This window comes from Penaeus monodon, unplaced genomic scaffold (assembly GCF_015228065.2).
Source record: "Penaeus monodon isolate SGIC_2016 unplaced genomic scaffold, NSTDA_Pmon_1 PmonScaffold_121, whole genome shotgun sequence".
Lineage (NCBI taxonomy): Eukaryota > Metazoa > Arthropoda > Malacostraca > Decapoda > Penaeidae > Penaeus > Penaeus monodon.
Genome location: NW_023640934.1, coordinates 155,633 through 178,091, shown reverse-complemented (window position 1 = coordinate 178,091; position 22,459 = coordinate 155,633). Strand labels below are relative to the sequence as shown.

The 22,459-nt window shown below is 29.5% G+C and overlaps 1 pseudogene; it reads left to right on the top strand.

Moving 5' to 3' along the window:
* The first annotated feature begins 310 nt into the window (after positions 1–310).
* Positions 311–5,895, top strand: LOC119569012 (annotated as a pseudogene).
* Positions 5,896–22,459: the final 16,564 nt, after the last annotated feature.

Genomic DNA, 22,459 nt, shown 5'->3' with positions numbered 1-22,459 from the left:
CTTTGATATTTTCCCCCAATATATTAATCTTTCCCTTTCTTCGATGGTACAGGGTTCAAAATTATTCAAAACAAGGGAAACAGAAAGGGTGTCTCAAAATAATAGCAAAAAATTGGGGGGAATATACTGAAACGAACTAAATTTCCGATCGGAACAAAAAGCCCCGGAAAAAACAGGGAAAGAAGATTTCAAAGCGGGGGTCCTCTTTTACCACTCTTCAAACCATGTGCCAAGCATTGGAAAATGTTATGGGATGAATACTGTTTTTTGCCCCCCCCCCCCCGGGACACACACACACACACCACACTTCATGATAACATATACAGACCAGAGGTATGCTTATACGTCCAAAATACAAGTAGCTGTGAGTTACCTGCTTTTTAAGTGGCCCGGAGCCCTTGTACCAACAACCGCATGACAAACCCACAGTTTCAGAGAACGAAAACCCCTGCCAAAGGGGTCCCAGTGGGGGGGGAAAAAAGGGTTACGCCCCTGAATTGTAATAATAAATAAAACTATGCGTTGTCCTTCCATTACTATATTCACTAATTCTCGATCTTTTTTTCATTCCTCTCTCTCTCTTACATAATATAATATTAGATAATAGTAGATAAAAATACATGTATCTTATATGATTACCCAAATAAAAATAATAATATTAATAGAATAATAGAAAAGAGAAAAAAATATAAACCACACACACACACAAGGTTTTAAAAACAATATAAAAAGCACACACACACTATAAAAATTTTTAAATAATATATTAATATAAATATATTGTGTGGGTTGTGTGTGGTGGGGGTGGGGGGGTGTGGGTGGGTGTGGGGGTGTGGGTGTGTGTGTTTATAAAATAATAATATAAATATAAATTTATATATAATTAATAATTTATAGAATATATTAAATATAAATAATATATAATAGGAAAAATATTGATAAATATTTAAGGACGTATATATATATATATATATATAAATAATATAAATTAAATTATACATATATAAGTATATATGTAATATATAATATATATAAATATATTTAAAAATAGAATTTTAATAAAATATAGGTTAAAAACAAAACCACACCCAAAACACACAAATATATATATTTTATATATATAAAATAATAAAATATATAAATATAAGATATATATATTATAATAATATGAAAAAAGTGTTTAAAAAAAAATTTTAGATAGAGAAAATAATAAAGAAATTTAAGCAAACAACCCACACACCACACACACACACACACACAACCCACCAAAAGAGAATAAAAGAGAAATAGAGAAGAAATAGAGAGAGAGAAGAGGAAAGATTAAAAGAGGAAAAGAGAAGAATGAGGAGAGAAATAAATATAAGATTAAAATGAAAGATAATAAAGGGGATAATAAAAAAAAGAAAAGAAAATAAGAAGGGAAAAAAGAAGAAGAGTAGATTAAAAAAAATATAAGAGAAAGAGGAGAGATTAGATAAATTATAAGAAGAAAATATAAATAAGGATATAAAAGAAAAAAATTAAATATATAAATAAAAAGATAAGAAAAGGGAAAAATATAGAGATAAAAAGATATAAGATAAAAATATGTATAGAATAAGAAAATATTTAAATATATAGAAAAGAGAGAAAAATATAGGTAGAAGATTATAAATAAAATATAGATAATTTAATAGAATAGAATAAGAGGAAGAGATATAATGATAATATTTAAAGAAAAATATAAAGGGAAAATTTTTGAATAAAATATATGATATATAAATATCTTTATAAAAAGGGGGAAAATTTTAGATATAAGAATATATAAATATAGAAGATATATAATAAAATATATATATATAAAATAGATATTTAATATAAAATATATATAGAATAAGTATAAAAAAAATATATAATATATAAATATAGATTATAAAAAATAATAAGAAATAGTATTTAAAATTTATAGTTAATATAGATAGAGTTTTTAATAAATAATAATATAAAGAGGGAAATATAGAAATAATATATATAATATAAAGATAAAGAAAAAATTATATAATTTTTATAATTATAATAGATAGAAATATAGATTAAAATATATAATATAATTTAAAAATAATATATATAAATATTTTTTTTTTTGTTTTGAGTTTTGTGTATAAAAAAAATATAAAATAATAAAATAATATATATATATATATAATATATAAAGAAAAATATATATATATATAATAATATAAAATTTTATATAATAATATATTTAAAATATATATATAAAAATATTTTTGGGGGTGTGTGTGTGTGTGGGGGTGTGTGTTACATTAATATAAATATATCTAATATAAAATTTTAATATATATATTAAATATAACAACATTATTAAAAATAATATAAATAAAATATATATATATTATATATAAAATATAAAATATAGATTATATACTAATAATATATTTTTTTTTTTTTATAATTATATATATATATTTTTAAATTTAAAATTATATATAGATAATATAATATCTATATATAACAAAAAACCAAAAAAAAATAAAAAAAAAAAAAAAAAAAAAAAAAATATATATAAAGAAAATATCTATATATAATATATATTTTGGGTTTTAATTTATATATAGATTTTAAAAAATTTTTTTGTATAAAATATATATATATATATAAAAATATAGATATAATATATATAATATATTTGTATTCATATAGATACATACGTATATTTATCTAGCTATTATCTATATATGTATATATTGTAGAGAGAGAGAGAGGAATGGACAAAAAGACGAGAATATAAGTGAATAGATAGGTAGATAGAGAAAGAGACAGACAGCATAGTTTTATTTATTACTTAAAATTTCAGGAGCGTAACCCTTATTCCTCTCCAGCACTGGCAGACCCCTTTAGGCAGGCGTTTTTCGTTCTCTGAAGCTGTGGTTCGTCATGGGGTTTGTATGGTAGGCAAGGGCTCCAGGACCACATTAGGAAGCAGGTAACTCACAGCTACTTTGTTTTTGGACCGTAAAAGCATATCCTCTGTGTCTGTATATGTTATCATGAAAGTGATGGGTGTGTGTGTGTGTGTGCCGGGGGGGGGGGTGCAGAAATACAGTATTCCACCCGATAACATTCTCCAGATAGCGTTGGCAATGAGTTCGAAGCAGTGGTAAGAGGGGGACCCCCGCTTCAAAATCTTTTTCCCCTTTTACTCTTGGGATTTGTTTGCTTCCGACTAAAGGGTAATTCAGTTTCGTTTTCAGTATATCTCCGACATATTTTTGCTATTTTTTGAGTAACACCCTTCATGTCAGCGTTGCTTTTGAATAATTTGAAACCGTGTCACCTCAGAACGAAAGCAATGACGTTAATGATAGTCTGCTGAAAAGTATCAACGCAGGCGGCGTCATCATATGGTTCCCTCCAAGGCCAAGGACACGTACTTTCTCAGGTGAGCAAACTCTAGTGTGATCCGCTGTTTTACACATTAAACCAACTGTTAACAGTATAGATATAGAAGATATACAGGTTACCGAATAAAGCAACGTGCTTCCATTGTAGATGCAGTCTTCAGGAATCTGCATGGATACTTCTGAATCTTTATTTTGATAAAATGTTTAAAGAAACCTCTCTTTGTCGCTATATTATGTGGTGCCTGTCTTGTGACGTTAGTGATCATGAATTTACAATTCATGATTATTCTTAGGGAATACGTGTTTTGGGCCCCAATTTTCTTCCACGGTTTTCGTTCTTGGTTGCTCCAGTAGCCTTTGCCTTAAGAGGCTTAACCTGCAAGGCAGCAGGAGAGGGTTGTCAATTAAAGCTAGAGTCCCCTTTAAACCCTGAGACAGACTAGCCCCGCCAGATACCAACCTGGTATTTCATAGTCTCGGGGAGAGCTCACAGGCTCCATAGCCGGTTGCAGTTTTACGTCATACCCAGGACGATTTTTTTTCAACAGACGTTTATTCCACTGCAGGACGTAGGCCTCTCTCAGTTCACTTTTGAGAGATTTTTGGCAGTGCACCCTTACCTGATTGGATGCCTTTCCCAATCACCCGCGGTTCGTTGCGCCAAACACTTGTGCCACAGCGGCGGCTTCCCCTACGAAAGCTGCGTTGACTTTTCAAGGTGATATGTCGTTTTCTCACCGTGAGATCGGACTCAAGCCAGCAGTCAGACCGCAGGCCTTTTTACGACTGCGCAGTGAGGAATTGAATTCGGGACCATGAGGGTTGGACTCCAGAGCTCTAACCACTGGACCCTCGCAAGTGACCTAAAAGAGGATCTAAACAAATCAGATGTCCAAGAAACTACCACAAGTCACAGAAAACACTTTGTTAGTGATAGATGTAATAATAACAAATAAACCAATGTCCTTAGAGACGCCATGTAAAAGGCTACAGATATCTTAGTACATTGGTTATGATATGATTGGTGGCAGTGATAGTTGTATAATGACTTGACTCCTTATTACGGAAGAGTACACACTGTAAGGGAACACGCGAGACGATGTCTTAGGGTTAGCGCTGGGCGCGGGGTCTTGTGTCCTGCCAACCATCCCTGGTGGGACCAGAGAAGTGATGACCTGATCATGTCAAGCGCTGGACCGAACTGAGTAAAACTGGGTCATCCTCGGGCACAAGCATTGAGCGTCTAGGTCCTCCTGACTTCCGATTCGTCTAGACGTCCTCGTAGTCCTTGTCCTGTCTAACTCGGCGGCCGTACTCGTCCACACGGCCTCGCAGTATCTTCGTCTGATCTACAGGAGTCTGAGCAGGCGGCGTCCTCTTGGCATCTGAAGGCGGCTGATACCTGTGCCCTTCCACGGCATCCTGGGGTGACTGGACCTGTGCTGGCGAGTTCTGGTCCTTCGCTGGATCAATGGGTGTCCTAGCAGTCCTCTGCCACTACATCATGTGGTGGCTTAATACTTAATGCAGTTGTAATGATCTTTTTACTTTATTTTCGTCTTTTTTTCGTTTGTGTTTCACTTTCCCAAGATAAGAAGAAAACAGGAGAGGGAGACGTCAGTAGCGATCTGCATGGAACTGGCTTGAACTACCAACCGTCTCTGATAGATATGAGAGTAGATAAGTGAAACGACAATGGCAATCTGCAAGCATTTACTTGAACCAATTGTCGTCACACAGAGAAGAAATAAATGGAAAATAAGAAATTGTGTATCATGTAAGAGTCACTCATAATGATTGACAAAATCGCGGCCAAAAGAGATACATAATAGATCTTTACGCCTGCAACTACGACAGCAATGAACCCTATTAATGAAAAGGTTTCAGTGTCTTTTGTTCTGAGTGGATAAGTGAGTGCGTGTGTGAGCGACAGCGAGCATGAATGGAATGAAAGTGAGAGTAAACTCATACAAAAAATGTATCACAAGCAAGAAGATTAACATTCAGTATAACAATACTGAAATGAATTAGTAATGCAATTAATACAAAATTACTTCAACTACTACGCTGAATTCAACATTTAATGATATGCGACAGAATGTGCATACACACACACACACACACACACACACACAAAACACATTATATATATTATATATATATATATATATTATATATATATATATTATATATATATATATATTAACATATATATATATATTTTAATATATATATAAAAATTATATAATTATATATATATATAATTATATACCATATACAAAACATATATCACACAAATATATATACCATATCACACACATATAAATATACAAACAAATTTTTTTGCCGCAACCAACACCAATACAAAGAACGTACGTAATAATGGTTTTTATTTTTATTCCTTTACAGGTTCGCAGTGTGCTCCAGATTTACTGAACACGCAGATATTGTAAAAGCCTGGCAGGAAGTGAAAAAAGCAACTGGAATATACTGACCAAGATTAAAGAAAATTGCTTGAGGATGGTCCGCAAAGAAAATTCCCTGGGAAACTCCACAAAAAATGGCTCAGCGAGACACGGGAATACCAGTGAAGGCTATTTTTGTAATGAAGAAGAGGTCTAACATTGAAATCATAAAAAAACACACAACACACACACACACGAAACATGCAACACACACCACACACAACACACACACACACACACACACACACACGCACGCACGCACGCACACATACTTACATTAACCTTAAATATGACATCAATTACCGACTTTAACAGTTTCTTTTCCCTTTTACTGGGCGAAGTGTCCTTGTCGTAAACAAAGTAAAACCGAATTCCTTATGGCAGTGCATTTGTCACCAGTTCATGATCCCAAAAGCAAGGACACGACTGTCTTTCTTTAATGTTACCTGGATTTTGAATATGAAACACATCGTACCTCCATTTTTTTAGTTATCAAAACTGATGTACTATTTTCTGACCAAAGGTCCAATCAATTATGTCTCATGTCTTGTCTTGAGAATCAGTTAAAGCAACTCACATGAGGTGTTTCGAGCATAATACACAGGGCTTTCGACCATATTGTACATCATACCATATTCATCTCATCTAGTGTTGAATAGTAAAGGGTGTTTTGATGTACCTTATGATACAATACTTTTAGAATAAATAATTCGCAATTCAGTATGACTTTTTGATTTTACAACCTTCATCAGTAATAACAAAATACTGTATAAATATTCTCTTTAGCCTAAAAGGGACATACTGTTCCATTTTACTTTATGCTATTTGGGAAATGTTACACAGACCGGTGTATCTTCTTATCCAATAAATATCCGGTTACAGAATAATTGACTGAATATCATAAGCCCAGGTTATAATGTAACGATTGAGTTATTCTTACAATGCTGATTTTTGGAGGGTCCACCTGGTACAACTGTTCAAAATACTCAGCCCAAGTTCACAAACCCCAACATGATCTGAGATGATCCGTCCATCCGCTGATCGGACTGCAGTCATCTGTGGGGGGGCTTAGGGTTCAGTTTCTCAGGGTTTGGTAGGCAGGGCGAAGGTCATTTACCAAGAAATGGCCTTCGACCCCCTCAGCAAAGATTCCTGAGGACTGTTCCTTGTCCCTTCTCAGCAGTGTCCGAGCCCTACGCCCCATGGAACGACGCAAGACTTGATTCCTATTCAGCTGAGCCTTGCGACACGTTTCAGTGGCCGTAATGTCTCCAAGGAGATGGTATTCTGCCTTTCCTTGGGCGTACGCCAACGGACTCCTGAGCTGCTTCGAGTGGTTTCTGTGAATCGGTCAGAGACTGCCGTGGTGAACCCCGGGCACATCCTCCTCCCTTGTCTGTCCAAGTGAAACACCTTAGGGTGGCCACTGGGGGGACAGGGAGTTTTGAAGTGGACCCACAGGATAGCCACAACCAGCCTATGGTGGGTTTGCCACAGAACTCGGCACTCCGGGTAAACTCGCAGTTCGGGAGGATCCTCCATCGCGTGTGAAAAAGAATGTTGTCGATCTCCTTGGCCACATTACCCATACGCTGTACCAAGTCCAGCGATGGGGTTTGGAGCGCTGGTACCAGGAGCCAGAGATCCTAATTTTCTGGGACTAGCAAAGTCCGGAGAAGGAGGCTATTCTCGCTGCTGGGATCAGCTCCCGAGCCATGGGGCCGACAGACATCTCATAGCCAGCTCGGTCACAGCCGGATACCGCATTGAATTTGACCAAAAACAATACGAAGTCTCGCCGGGGACAATCGCCCTGCCACAGATGCGAGTTTGGCGTAAGAACGCCTCCTTCACATGATTTATATACATTGGTAGGAGCATATACAGCAATAAAGACAAAAGCCAAAAGCAGCTTCAGTCTCAATGCCATGATACGCTCATCAACCGGTGTCACCTCGATACCGCGGGCTGAAGTCGACGGGAGATGGCTATGGCTACACCCTGGAGGTGGTGACCATCGCTGCGGCCCGACCAGTAGTGGTGTAACCACCCACACTGATGTGCCGCTACCAGGTCTTTCACCTCAACTCCCAGTCGCTTAAATTTCCCCGCGATAGCAGAGGTAACCGTTCATCCTGCCGCAAGGACCGGATGTTCCAAGCGCCTACCCAGAAAGCACGCCTGAGATTAAGCCTCGGGTGGTTTCACTCCGGGTGCACGCCACCTCTGCCGCCCCCGCCGACACAGCCCAAATAAAGGGGGTTGGCAGGCTGTGGGACCCCCTATCCACCTGTGGGGTCCCGAGGGCTTTCCCCCACAAGCTTCATGGTGGGTTGGGCCTGCCAGGGCGCAGGCAGGACAAAGTAACTCTCTTTCCAATCCTGCACCCCGACATTCCCCTCTAAAGGGGACCCAAGCCCACCTTACTGCTGGTGGGAGGGACAACACCCCTCCCCCCAGCATTTCCATTTACATGTGACGTTGCCAGAGGGTCATTCTGGGGGGAGGAGGATTGGCAAGGCCCACCTCCCCTGAGCCCCATTACCCTAGGGTGGGCTAGGGGGCAGGAGGGGTCCACACGCCAGGGGCCATAACTCCGTACCTCTGGGGCGTCCTGCTGCTCCGAGATCCCCCACAGTTTAACCTGGGACCCCAAAGGGGCCCAGTTACCCCTGGGGTGCCACGAGGAGGCACTGCAGAAGTCTTAATGATGGAGAGGCTGTGACCCGGCAGGGGGGACTTATGCAAAAGTGCTCCCTTTTTTGCACTGAGCTAGCCAGGGGTGGAAGCTGCAAACGAGAAGGCATGCATGCACTTAACACTATCTAGGCACCACACCATCGCTTCACATCACCATGCACGTGAAGCACCCACCCATAATATATTAAATATATATATAGATATATAAATATATAATTATATAAATAAATTATATAAAAATAATATATATATATAATATATACAAAATATATATAATAACTATATATTATAATATATATAAAATAAAATATATAAATATATAATATATTAGTATGTATGTTATATATATAAATTTTATATATGATAGATAAAATTATATATATAAAGATGATTATTATAATTTTAGATATATATATATAATATAAAAACTATAGATTATATGATATATATATATATATAAATATATGTAAAATAATTTTTATATTGAATATATGATAATAATAATTATTGTATATATATTTTATATAATATAATTATATATATATATATATATATATTGATATATATATATGTATATAAATAATATTATATATATATAAATATATATATATTATATATTATAATATTTTATATATAACAATATATATATATGGGTATATTTTATAGTAAAGTTAAACATTATATGATATATATATATATTATATATAAATATATATATATATTATATATATATAATTTTATTTTTAGATATATTTTATATAGTATAGATAGATATAACTAGTATATAGAATACAATATATATAATTAATATATATATATATATATAATAAGATAAAATATTTTATTATAATAAAATATCTAATAATATATATAAAATATATATATATATATATTTTATAATATATATAAATATATAATATATTATATATATTATATATATATATTTAAAATGTAGAATATGATTTATATAGAATAATATACATATATCATAATATATATATATATATATATGTATATATAATATATACATATAATTTATATATCATATATTATATAATTATAAAAGTATATATAATATTATATATATAAAAATATAAAATATTATATATATATTATATATATAAAAATATATATTAAGTTTTATTATTTGTTTTTTTTTTTTTTTTTTGGGTTTGTTGGTGTTTTTTTTTTGTGTTGTAAATATAATATATGATTATAATATGATAATATATATAATATATATATTAATATATTATATATATTTTGGATATATAATATATAGCAATATATATATTACATTTTATATATTATATATTATAGATATATATAATATACATATATATATTATATATATATATATTTATCGTATATATATATATATAATATATATATATATATATATATATATATATATATATATATATATATATGTATGTATATATATATGTATATGGGGGCCGCGGTGGCCGAATGGTTAGAGCGTCTGACTCCAGACTGTCACGACGGCAATCTGAGTTCGAGGGTTCGAGTCACCGGCCGGCGCGTTGTTCTCTTGGGCAAGGAACTTCACCTCGATTGCCTACCTAGCCACTGGGTGGCCAAGGCAGCCCAAGTCATTGTCGGGTAAATAGAGATGGTGACTCGATGAAAACACCGGGCGGAAGGCAATGGCAAACCACCGCTCTAAATTGCCAAGAAAAATCATGGAAGCCCATGATCGTCAAGGCCGCGGTGGCCGAATGGTTAGAGCGTCGGACTGTCACGACGGCAATCTGAGTTCGAGGGTTCGAGTCACCCGCCGGCGCGTTGTTCCCTTGGGCAAGGAACTTCACCTCGAATGCCTACCTAGCCACTGGGCGGCCAAGCCAGCCCAAGTCAGTGCTGGTCCCAAGCCCGGATAAAGTAGAGAGGATGATTACCTAAAAAAAAAAAGGTAACACCGGCACTCTCCGTGGAAAGGAACTGGGGACCCTACCACGTACTCACTCCAAGAGCATCACAACAGCATATATATATATATATATATATATATATAATATATATATATATATATATATATATATATATATATATATATATATATATATATATATATATATATATATATGGATAAAAACTACTAATGATTAGGGTAAAAGGATGGAAAATGCTGTGCAGGGAAGGTACGGATTGCTCGACCAGGGATGCGTGCGTGCGAGGATGCTCGCCGTCGCTAGAGATAACGTCGCGCGTGGGGACTAGCCACACTACAGATTTCCTCCCCCGCCATGGGTCGACGCGAACAGCGGAGACCTGGAAGATAAAAGCAGCCTGAGTCTTGAGAGACATGTAGGAGTGGACATGGAGATAAAAGTGATCACAATTTTATACAATAGAATCAGTAAAAGCTTAGAATAAAATGAGGGAAGGTGGTCGAGTAAAACAATTAGAAACAAGGTTAATACATAAAAACGAAAGAACATCTCTGCTCCAATGCAGCACTAGGCCAATAGTTCACCAGCAGCAGAGATCCCTAGCACAATTAACAGCAGTCCTTAAATCTGCGTGGCACTGGGCCAAGAACGCACAGATATTGAGGTCCCTATAGCATCAGTCCTCTTGTCCAGTCCCAGGCATTAGCGGCTTGGAATAGATGCCAATGTACCAATCAAGTAGCTAACAACACTCCTCATATTTGTGTGGCACTGGGCCAAAGGTGCACAAATGTTGAGGTCCCTAGTATGTTTCACCAACTCCCTCTTTGATGTCAGCTGTGAAGAGTGGATGTCGAACAAAGGTAGTCAAAAGGGCTACCGCAGGGTCTTCATGTAAGACATCATCGGTTTCGGGCCTGCCATCTTCATCATCAGCATACGACAGCTCTTCTGGTGGGTGGTATGGGCGTAGGTGATTAAGATGTGCTCGGAGAACTTTCCCAGAATCTAGGTCTTGGACTTCAAATGACACAGGACCAAATCGTTTAGTAGCAGGGCCCTGCCACTTTGGCAATTCTTAAAGATGGTTTTGCTTTAGTTTTACTACTTCATGTTGCGTTTTTATCGAGCGACGGAGGGGGTAATGCTGGAACAAACCCACGGCAAAATAAGCTCCTCTGACCACGCTCCCACCTCATGGGGCTTATCCCAGGGTTTTTAAATAATTTCTTTTATGCTTTAAGGCGGCCCTGGTCTTTACTAATTGTTTTGAAACACCCCCAAATTAAATAAACAATTAAATAACAATAATAACGTTTTTATAATCATTTTATTTATATCTTTAAATTTTAATATTATCGATTATTGCAATTTTTACAGTTTAAAATTTTTTTTCCCAAATATACTCTAAAAAAAAGTAATTTTAAGGGACAATTTTAACAATAAAAAATAAAAATATTATGAGAACTATTATTATTATTATTATCATTTTTTCACCCATTTTTGTTATTGTATGGACTGTGGGGGTTATAATGAAAAATTAAAAAACAAAAAATTAGGATTTTCCTTCGGCACCCTTTGACCTCGTGTGTAAGCCGAAATGCCCCATTGGAAAAAACTCTACGGCCCCCTCATCCTTTTTAAGTATAAAACCTGCTAACTCTCCTCCCCTTTAAAATTAAAGCTGGAGGGCCCGGCCCTGTGGACCCCGACTGTCGGGGAGGCGAAGACACCAACCTCTTGCGGAAAAAAGAGGGCCGCACGGTGCCCAGGAGCGGGGATTTTTTTTTTACATTTATTTTTTTTTTTTTTTTTTTTTTTCCCTTTTTTCGTGTTTTATGGAAGCCTATTGGGCTTTAACTATAGGAGAAACCTTCAATGAAAAGCCACATCATCCCCAATGGGAGGTTTTTAAGGGAATGGCTTGGGGAAACCCCCCGAACGAAAGAAACAAATTTAAAAATTATAGTTTTAAAGTTTTTTTTAAATTTTAGTGTTTTATTTTTTAAAAGTTAGCATTTTTTAGCTAAATTTTTTTTTTAAAACAAATTTGTCTTTTAAGGGATTTTTTCCCCAAACCGATTCGTTGGGGGTTTCCCCTTGGCCAAAGAAAAAAAAAATAAGATTTTACCAATAAAGATTCGCCCCTTTTGCTATCTGTTATATATGTATGTATGTATGTAATAATATAATATATTTTATATATATCTATATATATATATATATTATATATATTATTGTGTAATAAAATACATATTTTTTATATATATATATAATATAATATATATATAAAATATTATATATACAATATAAAATTTTACTTTTTAATAACAATAAATATATAATATATATATATATATTATATATAAAATATTATATATATATATTATATATATATATATTTTCCCTTGGGAATCCAGAGAAGCAGGGGGAAAAGGCAAGAACGAGAGAAAGATAGAGAGTTTGAAGGGGGGAAAAAGAATATAATATAGAAAATATAAAATATATATACTATATATATAATAAAATTATATAATAATATATATATATATATAACAAAACGGAGAAGAAAAGGGAAGAGAAAAAAGAGAGCGAAAAAAGAAAAAAGGGGCTAAAGAAGAGAGAGAGAGAAAAGGGAAAGGAGAGAGAGGAAAGAGGAGAGAAGAGAAAGAAAAGAGAGACTGAGGAGTGAATAGCGTACGGAAAAATAAAAAATAAAGGGTAGGAGAGAGAGACAGGGAGAAATAGAAATGATAAGGGGAAAAGGAGGGGCCATAAAGAGTGAAGAGAAAAAAGGAAGGAAAAAAAAGAAAAGGACAGGGGGGGGGGAAGCGGGGGAATTTACCGGAGTGAAAGAGGCTTTCCGAGCGGGGTTTTGGGTCAGGGTGATGCATGACCCGGGGGGGGCACGGGGCCGCGGGAGAAGCCCCGGGTTTCCTGCGATCAGCCGCTCCCCCTGCGAAGGAGGAAAAAAGGTTAGGTTTAAAATTATTTTATAGTTACCTTGGGTTTTAAATTTGGGTTTTAGGGAAAAAAAAATTTTTCCCTTTCTTTAAATTTCAATTCTTTAGTTAAGGTTGGGTTCATTTAAATTTAGGTTGGTTTTTTTTTAAAAGTTTATTTTATGGTCCAGTTAGGTTAGGTTTGGTTTTTTTGGGGTTTAGGGAAGGGGTATTTTTGAAAAGTGATATATGTTAATGTTGTTCAGGTTCGGGAAAAACTAGGTTAGCTGGGTTTGGGTTAGATGGGTTTTAGTTAGGAAAGGGGAAAGGGTTTTGGTTTTGGGGGTTTTAGGTAATTTATTTTGGGTTTTAGGGTAAGTATTTTGTTTTTGGGTTTTAAGAATTTTCGTTTAGTTTGATTAGGATTAAAATTTTACTTTTTATATCATTTTAGTATATTAGGTTATTTTAATTTAAAAAAAGTTTTGGGGGGGTTTTTTTTGGGTTTTATTTGAGTAGATTGGGTTTTTGTTAGGTTGGGTTTAAACATAATGATGGATTCCCTTTTTACTACTTTGGGTTAAAAAAGTAATTGACCAATCCTAATTTACCTACATTACCCTAACCTAATAAACCAGACCAAACCCTAACTTAACTAAAACCTAAAACAAACCTAAGCAAACAAAAGTTAAACTAGTTTAAACGAAACGAAAGCAAAAAGGCTAAAATGTAATCAAAAATAAACAAAAAAAAAAAAATCAAAACCCTAGCTAGAAAAAAACTTTGAGCTAACCTAATTTAAAACAACCCTTTAATTTTAAAAAAATGAAAACCAAAACGTAACCAAAAACCCAATCAAAAACCAAATCTAAATAAAACCTTTAATTCAACAAACCCCAAACCCTACAAAAACAAAACAAAAACCCAACCAAACCTTAAATCAACCAAACCCAAAAACCTTTAAACAAAAACCCAATTCCCCCAACCCAAAAACAAATTTTAACCCCTAAAATAATCAAAATTTAAACCCTAAAAAAATTTAAAGTTAACCTGGGCCAACCCTAACCTTTTTAAAGCTAAAAAACAAAACCCTAACCTGACAAACTAAGAAATTTCTAACCTAAATTTTGGGCCAAAAATAATCTAACCAAACCAACAAAAACCCAAACCCCTAAACTAGTCTAAATCTGGGTCAAAAATTTAACGGGAACAAAAATGAAAAAAATTTTCTAAGTGGAAAAACTCTATCCTAAACCTAACCGGGACTAAAACCAAATCAAATTTCTTAAGCAAATTTTCTAAGGGAAATTTAAAGCTAACCTATCTTAGTTTAAAAAACACTTAAAAACCAAATCTTACAAAAACCTATTTAAAACAAAAACGAACCAAAAACCCAAACTAATTTATGAGATTAACCCGTAATAGAGTGGGCTAGAAAGAGGAAGGAATGAAAGAAAAAAAAACACCGTTCAGGTCCCTTTAAAGGGGGCCAACATACCTATACGGGACCTTTCAATCAAACAATTAAATATATAAACCTTTAAAAAAAATTACCAAGCGGCAGTATATTTTTTTCAACCATGAACATTCAGAAAAGGTTTTTGGTCTTTGAAGTCCCAAATTCTCAAAAAAAAAAAAAAAAAAAAAAAAAAAAAAAAAAAAAAAAAAAAAAAAAAAAAAAAAAAAAAAAAAATATATATATATAAAATTTTATATATATATAATATATATATATAAAATATTTTATATATTTTATATTTTATATATATGAAAAAATTTGACTATTCTTTTCAGCCGCTGTTGCGAAAAAAATTTTATTTTTATTCTGATTTTCTGTCACCCTTTTTCTCTTGTGCTGATGAAGGTGATGCAGAAAATCATTATAGAGGTAAGGTTCCAAAAAAAACTTTCTAGAAAGGATTTGGGCCCTTTTCCTGACCCTGCTTTTGATGGTTAAATTTATTTTGGGAAAACAGAGTAGTAACAGTGATGATGAAATAAAAAAAAAAATAAAAGGGTTTGAAAATTAATGATAATCAAAAAATGTTAATATTTTTAGAATTAATCCCAACATCATATTTTGCTGTAAAATTTGAAATGTTTTTTTGGCCATGAAATTAAAAAGTATTTTTGTTAATTTTAAATTTTGAGCGCGAAACGCGTGTCTGTGTCTCGTTTTGGGGAAAATTTTATATAGCCATTTCATTTGAAATGAGTACACAAAATTTTAAAAATTCTTTTTAAAATTTTTGGGGCCCGAAAGGGAATACGCTTTAACCAAAAGAGAATGAGTAACGAAAACTGTGAAATCTTACTGTATTTCATCCTTGGTTTCAAAAAAGGCTACTGCTCCAGCTTCCCACGACCCCTTTGGGTTTAAAGAAATTTTTAGTATCTGTTATATACCTAAAAAAATATAAAAAACGTGCAAATCATTTCACCCCCATGTTTTTACTTGATTTCCCCAGTCGAAATTTTTTCGGGGAAAAACTAATCGGTCTCTTTTTTAAAAAGGGTCTTCTAGGTAAAAGGGCCCTTCTTATAAAAGGAGGTTTAAGATTTGGAAAAAGAAGTGCCATGTCCCTAATGATTTTCCCCCCCTTTTTTGGGAAAAAGTGGCATATCCAAATTTTTTCAAGGTTTAAAAAGGGGAAAAAAAGCGAGTATAAATATCCAGTCTGCAATCTTCAATTTTTGGGGAAATTTTTACGAAAAAATACACAATTAAAAATTAATGTAATTACTTTTTTTTAAATTCCCCCTTTTTCCCAAAAGGGGTGGCTGGTTTAAAGGGGGAAGGGATTTAAGGGCCCTTTTTGTTTCAATTTTAATTTTATTTGTTGCCAAATCCCCTTTTCCCGGGTTTACTATCAAAACTTGGGGGTTTAAAAATTTTGAACGTTTTTAATTAGCAAATACCCCCAAAAGATATAAAAAAAAAATTTTTAAATTTAAAGGGTTTTTTCAAGAATTCATCACAAAAGGGAAAAAGACGAGGAAAAAAAAAACAATAAAATAAAAAAATTGTAGTGTTCATATAAAAGATTTTTAAAAAAACCCATTTTTTTACATTTTTTCCGCAAACGAAACATTTTGCTGGGTTGGGCTCAGTAGTAATGTTTTATTTTTTTCCAAAAACCCAAAAAAAAGAAAAACATGAAATGCCCAAAAGGTTTCGATTTTTTTTTAGAGGCGTAGACGTTTGAAAAAAGTGCATTTTGAGAAGATAGGAGAAAAAGTGTATCAAATTTTTATTTTATTTATTTTATTTAAATTTTTTTTTAAATTATTATTTTTTTTGTCATTTTTATTTAAATTAAAAACCACCAAATTTTTCATTATGATACCAAAAACTGCTGTTATGAAAAAACCACTATTACTTCTACTAACAAATAATCAATTAAAAAAGGAATAAAAATGAGGGGCAGTCAATTAAAAACGTTAAAAAAAAGATAATAATAAAAATAATAAAATAAAATAAAATAATAATGATAATAAAAAATGATAATAAAATAATAATAAAAATAAAATAATAATAATAATAATAAAAAACAAACAATCCAAAATCCATACGAGATTTCTAAATAGACGAATTTCTAATGACGATAGTGGTAACTACAAAGGAACCAATTTAAAAAAAGAAATGGATAACCTCAGGTTTTACTGCTTTCCCCGGGAATAAGGAAAACAGAAATAGAGAACAAAAAAAAACATAAGAAGGGGGATAAAAATATTTTGGGACTTTTTTTTTTTTTTTTTTTTTTTTTTTTTTTTCGAATGAAATGTTATCCAAAATTTTTCTTTTTCTCCTTTTTTCATCATTATTGTTTATTTAAATTAAAAGAATTTGGGTTTAAAAATTTTCATTTATTAAACCCCAATTATTTTCAAATGAATAGAAAAAAAAGTCATTTGGAGTCTACCCAAAAAAGGGTATAAATTTTGCCCCAGATTTTGCCCCCTTTTCGACCCTTTTTGGGGTTTTTTTTTTTACCCCTTTTTTTAAAAAAAAATAGGACCCCAATTCCTGGGATTATCATCATTTTATAGATTATCTCATTTTTGTCGTCAAACATCCTCATTTGCAATTGTATCATCATTTTTCCAATTATTTTCATAATTGTTTCAATTTTTATCCAAATTTTTATGCAATTATTGCAGGTTTTTAATATTAAATTTTTAACCCAAATATTTCTAATAATAACTACAATTTAAAAATAAATAAAACAACAATAATAACAATTTAAAAAAGTTTTTTTAATAATTTTTTATATCATTTTTTTAATTAAACGTTTTTTACTGTAATTTTACCCGTTATTTCGACTGCTTTTTTGACCCTTTTTGGGGTTTTTTTTTTCTTTTACCTTTTTTTTTTATAAGGACACCCAAATTTTTGTTATTAAAAATGATTACATCATTTTTGTCCCTTATATTTACATTATCATCAATTTTTGCAATTATTATCATTTATTATTGCAATTTTATTTTCACTATTGCCCAATTTTTTATCAATTATTTTTGCAAAAATTTTTGAAATTTTTAAAAAATATTATTTTTTCAAAAAAACTAATAAAAAATACAAAACAATAATAGTTTAAAAACAAAAATAACAAAAAATTAAAAAACGTTTTTAAAAATAATTTTTTTTATATCAATTTTTCTAATTTAAAATCGTTTTACTGTAATTATTACTTTTTATTTAAATTATTTTTTCAAATTATATACCAGTAAAAAAAAAAAATAAATTTAAAAATAATTTAAAAAAATTTAATAAAATATTATAACGATTTTTATTTTTTATTTTGTTTCTTATTATTTTATTTTTGTTTTTAAATTTCAGTTATTTAAAATTTTTTTTTTGGCAATAATACAATAATTAAAGTAATTTAAAAATAATGAAATAATAATAATTTAAAAAATAATAATAATAATAATAATTAAAAATAATTGATAATATTAAAAAATTTTTTAAAATCATCAAATGTTATCCCAAAATTTTCTTTTTTCTCACTTTTATTTATCATTTTTGTTATGATTTTAGAATTTTTTTTTGGTAATTATTACATTATTACCCAAAAAAAAATTTTTGCTTAAAAACACCAAAAGAATGGGAAAAAAAAGTTTATTTTGGGGTATACTCTCCAAAGGCTATATTTTGCTAGATTTTGCCCCTTTTTTTGATTTTGGGATTTTTTTTTCTTTACCTTTTTTTTAAAAATTTTATATGGACAAAATTCCTGTTATTTTCATCATTATTTTCAGATATCATAATTTTTGTCGGTTTTTATCATCATTATCATCATTTTAAACATATTTTTTTCATTATTGGGAATTTTATCATAAATTTTTGATTATTTTTCCTTATTATTGCAAATTTTTGCCCGTTATATATTTAATTTTCAAAATATACAAAACAACTACAATAATAATAATAATAAAAAATAAAAAATTTTTATAATAAAATTTTTTATATCATTATTCTAATTTTAAAATCGTTTTTTACTGTTTTGAAATTTTTTTTGGAATTATACTACCCGTAAAAATAATAAAAGATAATAATTTAAAAAAAAAAAAATTTTTAAAAATTTAATAACAAATTTTAAACGATTATTATTATTATTATTATTATCAAAATTATTTTTATTGTTATTGTTATTTTTACAGTTTTAATATATTTTTTTTGGGATAATACTAATAATTAAAGTAAGAATAATAAAAAAAAATAAAGAAATAAAATAATTATAATGATAATAATAATAATAATATTAATAATAATAATAATCATAATCATAATAATAATAATAATAATAATAATAATAAGGATAATAATAATGATAATGGTAATAATTTAATAATCTGAAATGTTTTCCAAATTCTCTTTTTTTCACCCTTTTTCCTCCCTTTTTTTCAGGGTGAAAAAGAATTTGGTAAACCAATTCCCTTTTTCCCCCAAATTTTTGCCAAAATCTAAAAGAAAAGGGGAAAAAAAGTCATTTTGGGGGTATACTCTCAAAAGGCTATATTTCGCTACATTTTCGCCTTTTTTGACTTTTAGGGTTTTTTTTCTTTTGCCTTTTATTAATATGGACAATTTCCCGTTTTTTCATCATTATTATCAAGATTATCATCATTAAATTTCGTTATTAAAAATCATTTTCAAACATTTTCATCATTTTATTATCATATTATTGCAATTATTATCATCATTTTTGCAATTATTATAAACACTATTTCCAAATTTTTATCATTATTTTTGCAATTAGCCCGATAAATATACCCTTTTTTCTATACTAAAAAACTACCCAAAAAATAGTAATAACAAGAATAATAACAATAATAACGTTTTTAAATAATTATTTTATTCATTATTTTAATTTAAAATCGTTATTACTGTTTAAATTTAAAACTTATGATAATTATTTTTTCAATTTTTACTATCAGAAAAAAATAATAATAAATAATAAAAACAATAATAATATTAATAACAATTTATAGCGATTATTAAATTTTTATTATACTTTTTATTATTTATTATTTTTATTTTTAAAAGTTATAATATTTTTTTGGCAAAAAAAATAATAATTAAAGAATTAATTTAAAAATAATAATATAATGATGATGAAAAATGATAATAAAATAAAAAATAATAATAAAAAAAAAAAATAATAATAAGGATAATAACAATGATAATGGTAAAATATTAAAATAAAAAAATGGGTTTTCCCCAAATTCCCCTTTTTCTTACTTTTATTCCCCCTTATTGTCATTTATTAATAGAAAATTTTGGTAATTATTATTTATATACCCCAATTTTTGCCCCAAAAATCATCAAATGAATGGAAAAAAAAAAAAACATTTTGGGGTTTTTACTCTGGGTTTCGCTAATTTTGCGCTTTTTTGAAAATTCTGGGAAATTTTTTTTTTTTACCTTTTTTTTTAAGTATATATGGCACCCAAATTTCCCATTAAATTTTCATCATTTTTAATCATGATTATCATAAAGATTGTTGTTATCCCTCATCATTTTCCTCATTAAATTTTCATTCCCTTATTTTCCAAATTTTTATCATCATTATTGCAAATATTTTCATTATTTTTGGCAATTTTTAACATTTTATTGAAATTATTGCAGTTTTAATTTAAAATAAATTTTTTCAAACTATATAATAAAAAAACAATAAAAATGTAATAAAAACAATAATAACAAAAAAAACGTTTTTTTTAATGATTTTATTCAATTTTTCTAATTTAAATTTTGTTTTTACTGTAATTATTCCCGTTATGATAATTTTTTTTGGAATTTTTACTAAAAAGTTTAAAAAAAATAATAATATAAAAAAATAACAAATAAGAATATTTAAAAAACAATATTTTTAACGAATTTTTATTTTTATTATACTTTTTATTATTATTTGTTATTATTACCAAATAAAAATATAATGAAATAATAATGATAATAATAAAAAAATAATAAAAATAATAATAATAATAATAATGTAATAAAATAATTTAAAATTTAAAGATAATAATGATAATAATAATGATAATAATAATAATAGGGAAATAATTTAAAAAAAAAAAAAAAAAAAAAAAAATAATTAATAATGATTAAAAAATAATGATAATAACAATTAAAAAAAAGTAATCATCAAAAGGTTTTTTAAAATTCTCACTTTTACATCATTCTTTATTAATAGAATTTGGGAAAATTTTTTCATTTTACCCTAATTTTTGCCAAAATCATCAAAAAGAATTTGGGGGAAAAAATCCCTTTTGGAGTAACTCTCAAAAACTTTTAAATTTTTTTGATTGTGCCGCTTTTTTGACTTTTGGGGAAATTTTTTTTTTTACCTTTTTTATTATATATGGACAAATTCCTGTTTTTATCATTTCACTATCATGATTTTCATCCCTTATTGTCGTTATCAAACACATTTTGGAATTATCATTTATCATTATCATCATTATTGCAATTATTAAACATCATTATTTCCCTTTTTATCATCATTATTGCAATTATTGCAGTTTTAATATATATTTTTACAACTATACAATAACAACTTTAAAAAATAATAGTAATAAGAACAAAAATAACAATAATAAATTTTTTTAAAAATAATTTTTTATTCATTATTCTAATTTAAAATAGTTAAATTTCTGAAAAAATTTTTACGTTATGAAATTATTTTTGCAAAATAAAACTACCAGGAAAAAAAATAATAATGAAATAATAACAATGATTAAAAATTAATAAAAAATATAACGATGAAGGTTATTTTTTAAATTTTTATTTTTTTATTTGGATTATTACAGTTTTTAAAAAATTTTTGGCCCAAAATTTTTTTAAAAATTTAAAATAATAATAATAATAAAACATAATAATAAAAATAATAATGATAATGAAAGTTTAAAGATAATGAAATGATAATGTAAGATAATGATAATGTAAGATAATGTAATGATAAGATAAGGTAATGAAATGATTTAAAGATAAAGATAATGAAATAAATGATAAAGATAATGATAATGATAATGATAATAATAATAATAAAAATAAAAATAATAAAAATAATAATAGTAAAATAATAAAAAATAATGATAATAGTTTAATTTAATTTAATGATCACAAATGTTATCAAAAAAATTCCCCTTTTTTTTCACTTTTTAAACATTTATTATTTTAAAGATTAATACAAAATTTTGGTAATTTTTATATTATTACCCTAAAATTGCCCAAAAAATCCCAAAGGGAAACGGAAAAAAAAACCTTTTTTAGTTTTTACTCCCAAAAGGGGTATGTTTCCCCTTTAATTTTTTTTTTTTTCCGATTTTTTGATTTGGAATTTTTTTTTTTTTACCTTTTTATAGGACACAATTTCCCGTTATCATTTTCATTTATCATAATAAATTAATATATATATATAATATAATATATATTTTATATATAATATATATTATATTATATATATATATAATTTTATAAAATTTTAAAATTTTATATAATATAATATAAATATATAGATATATATATATATATA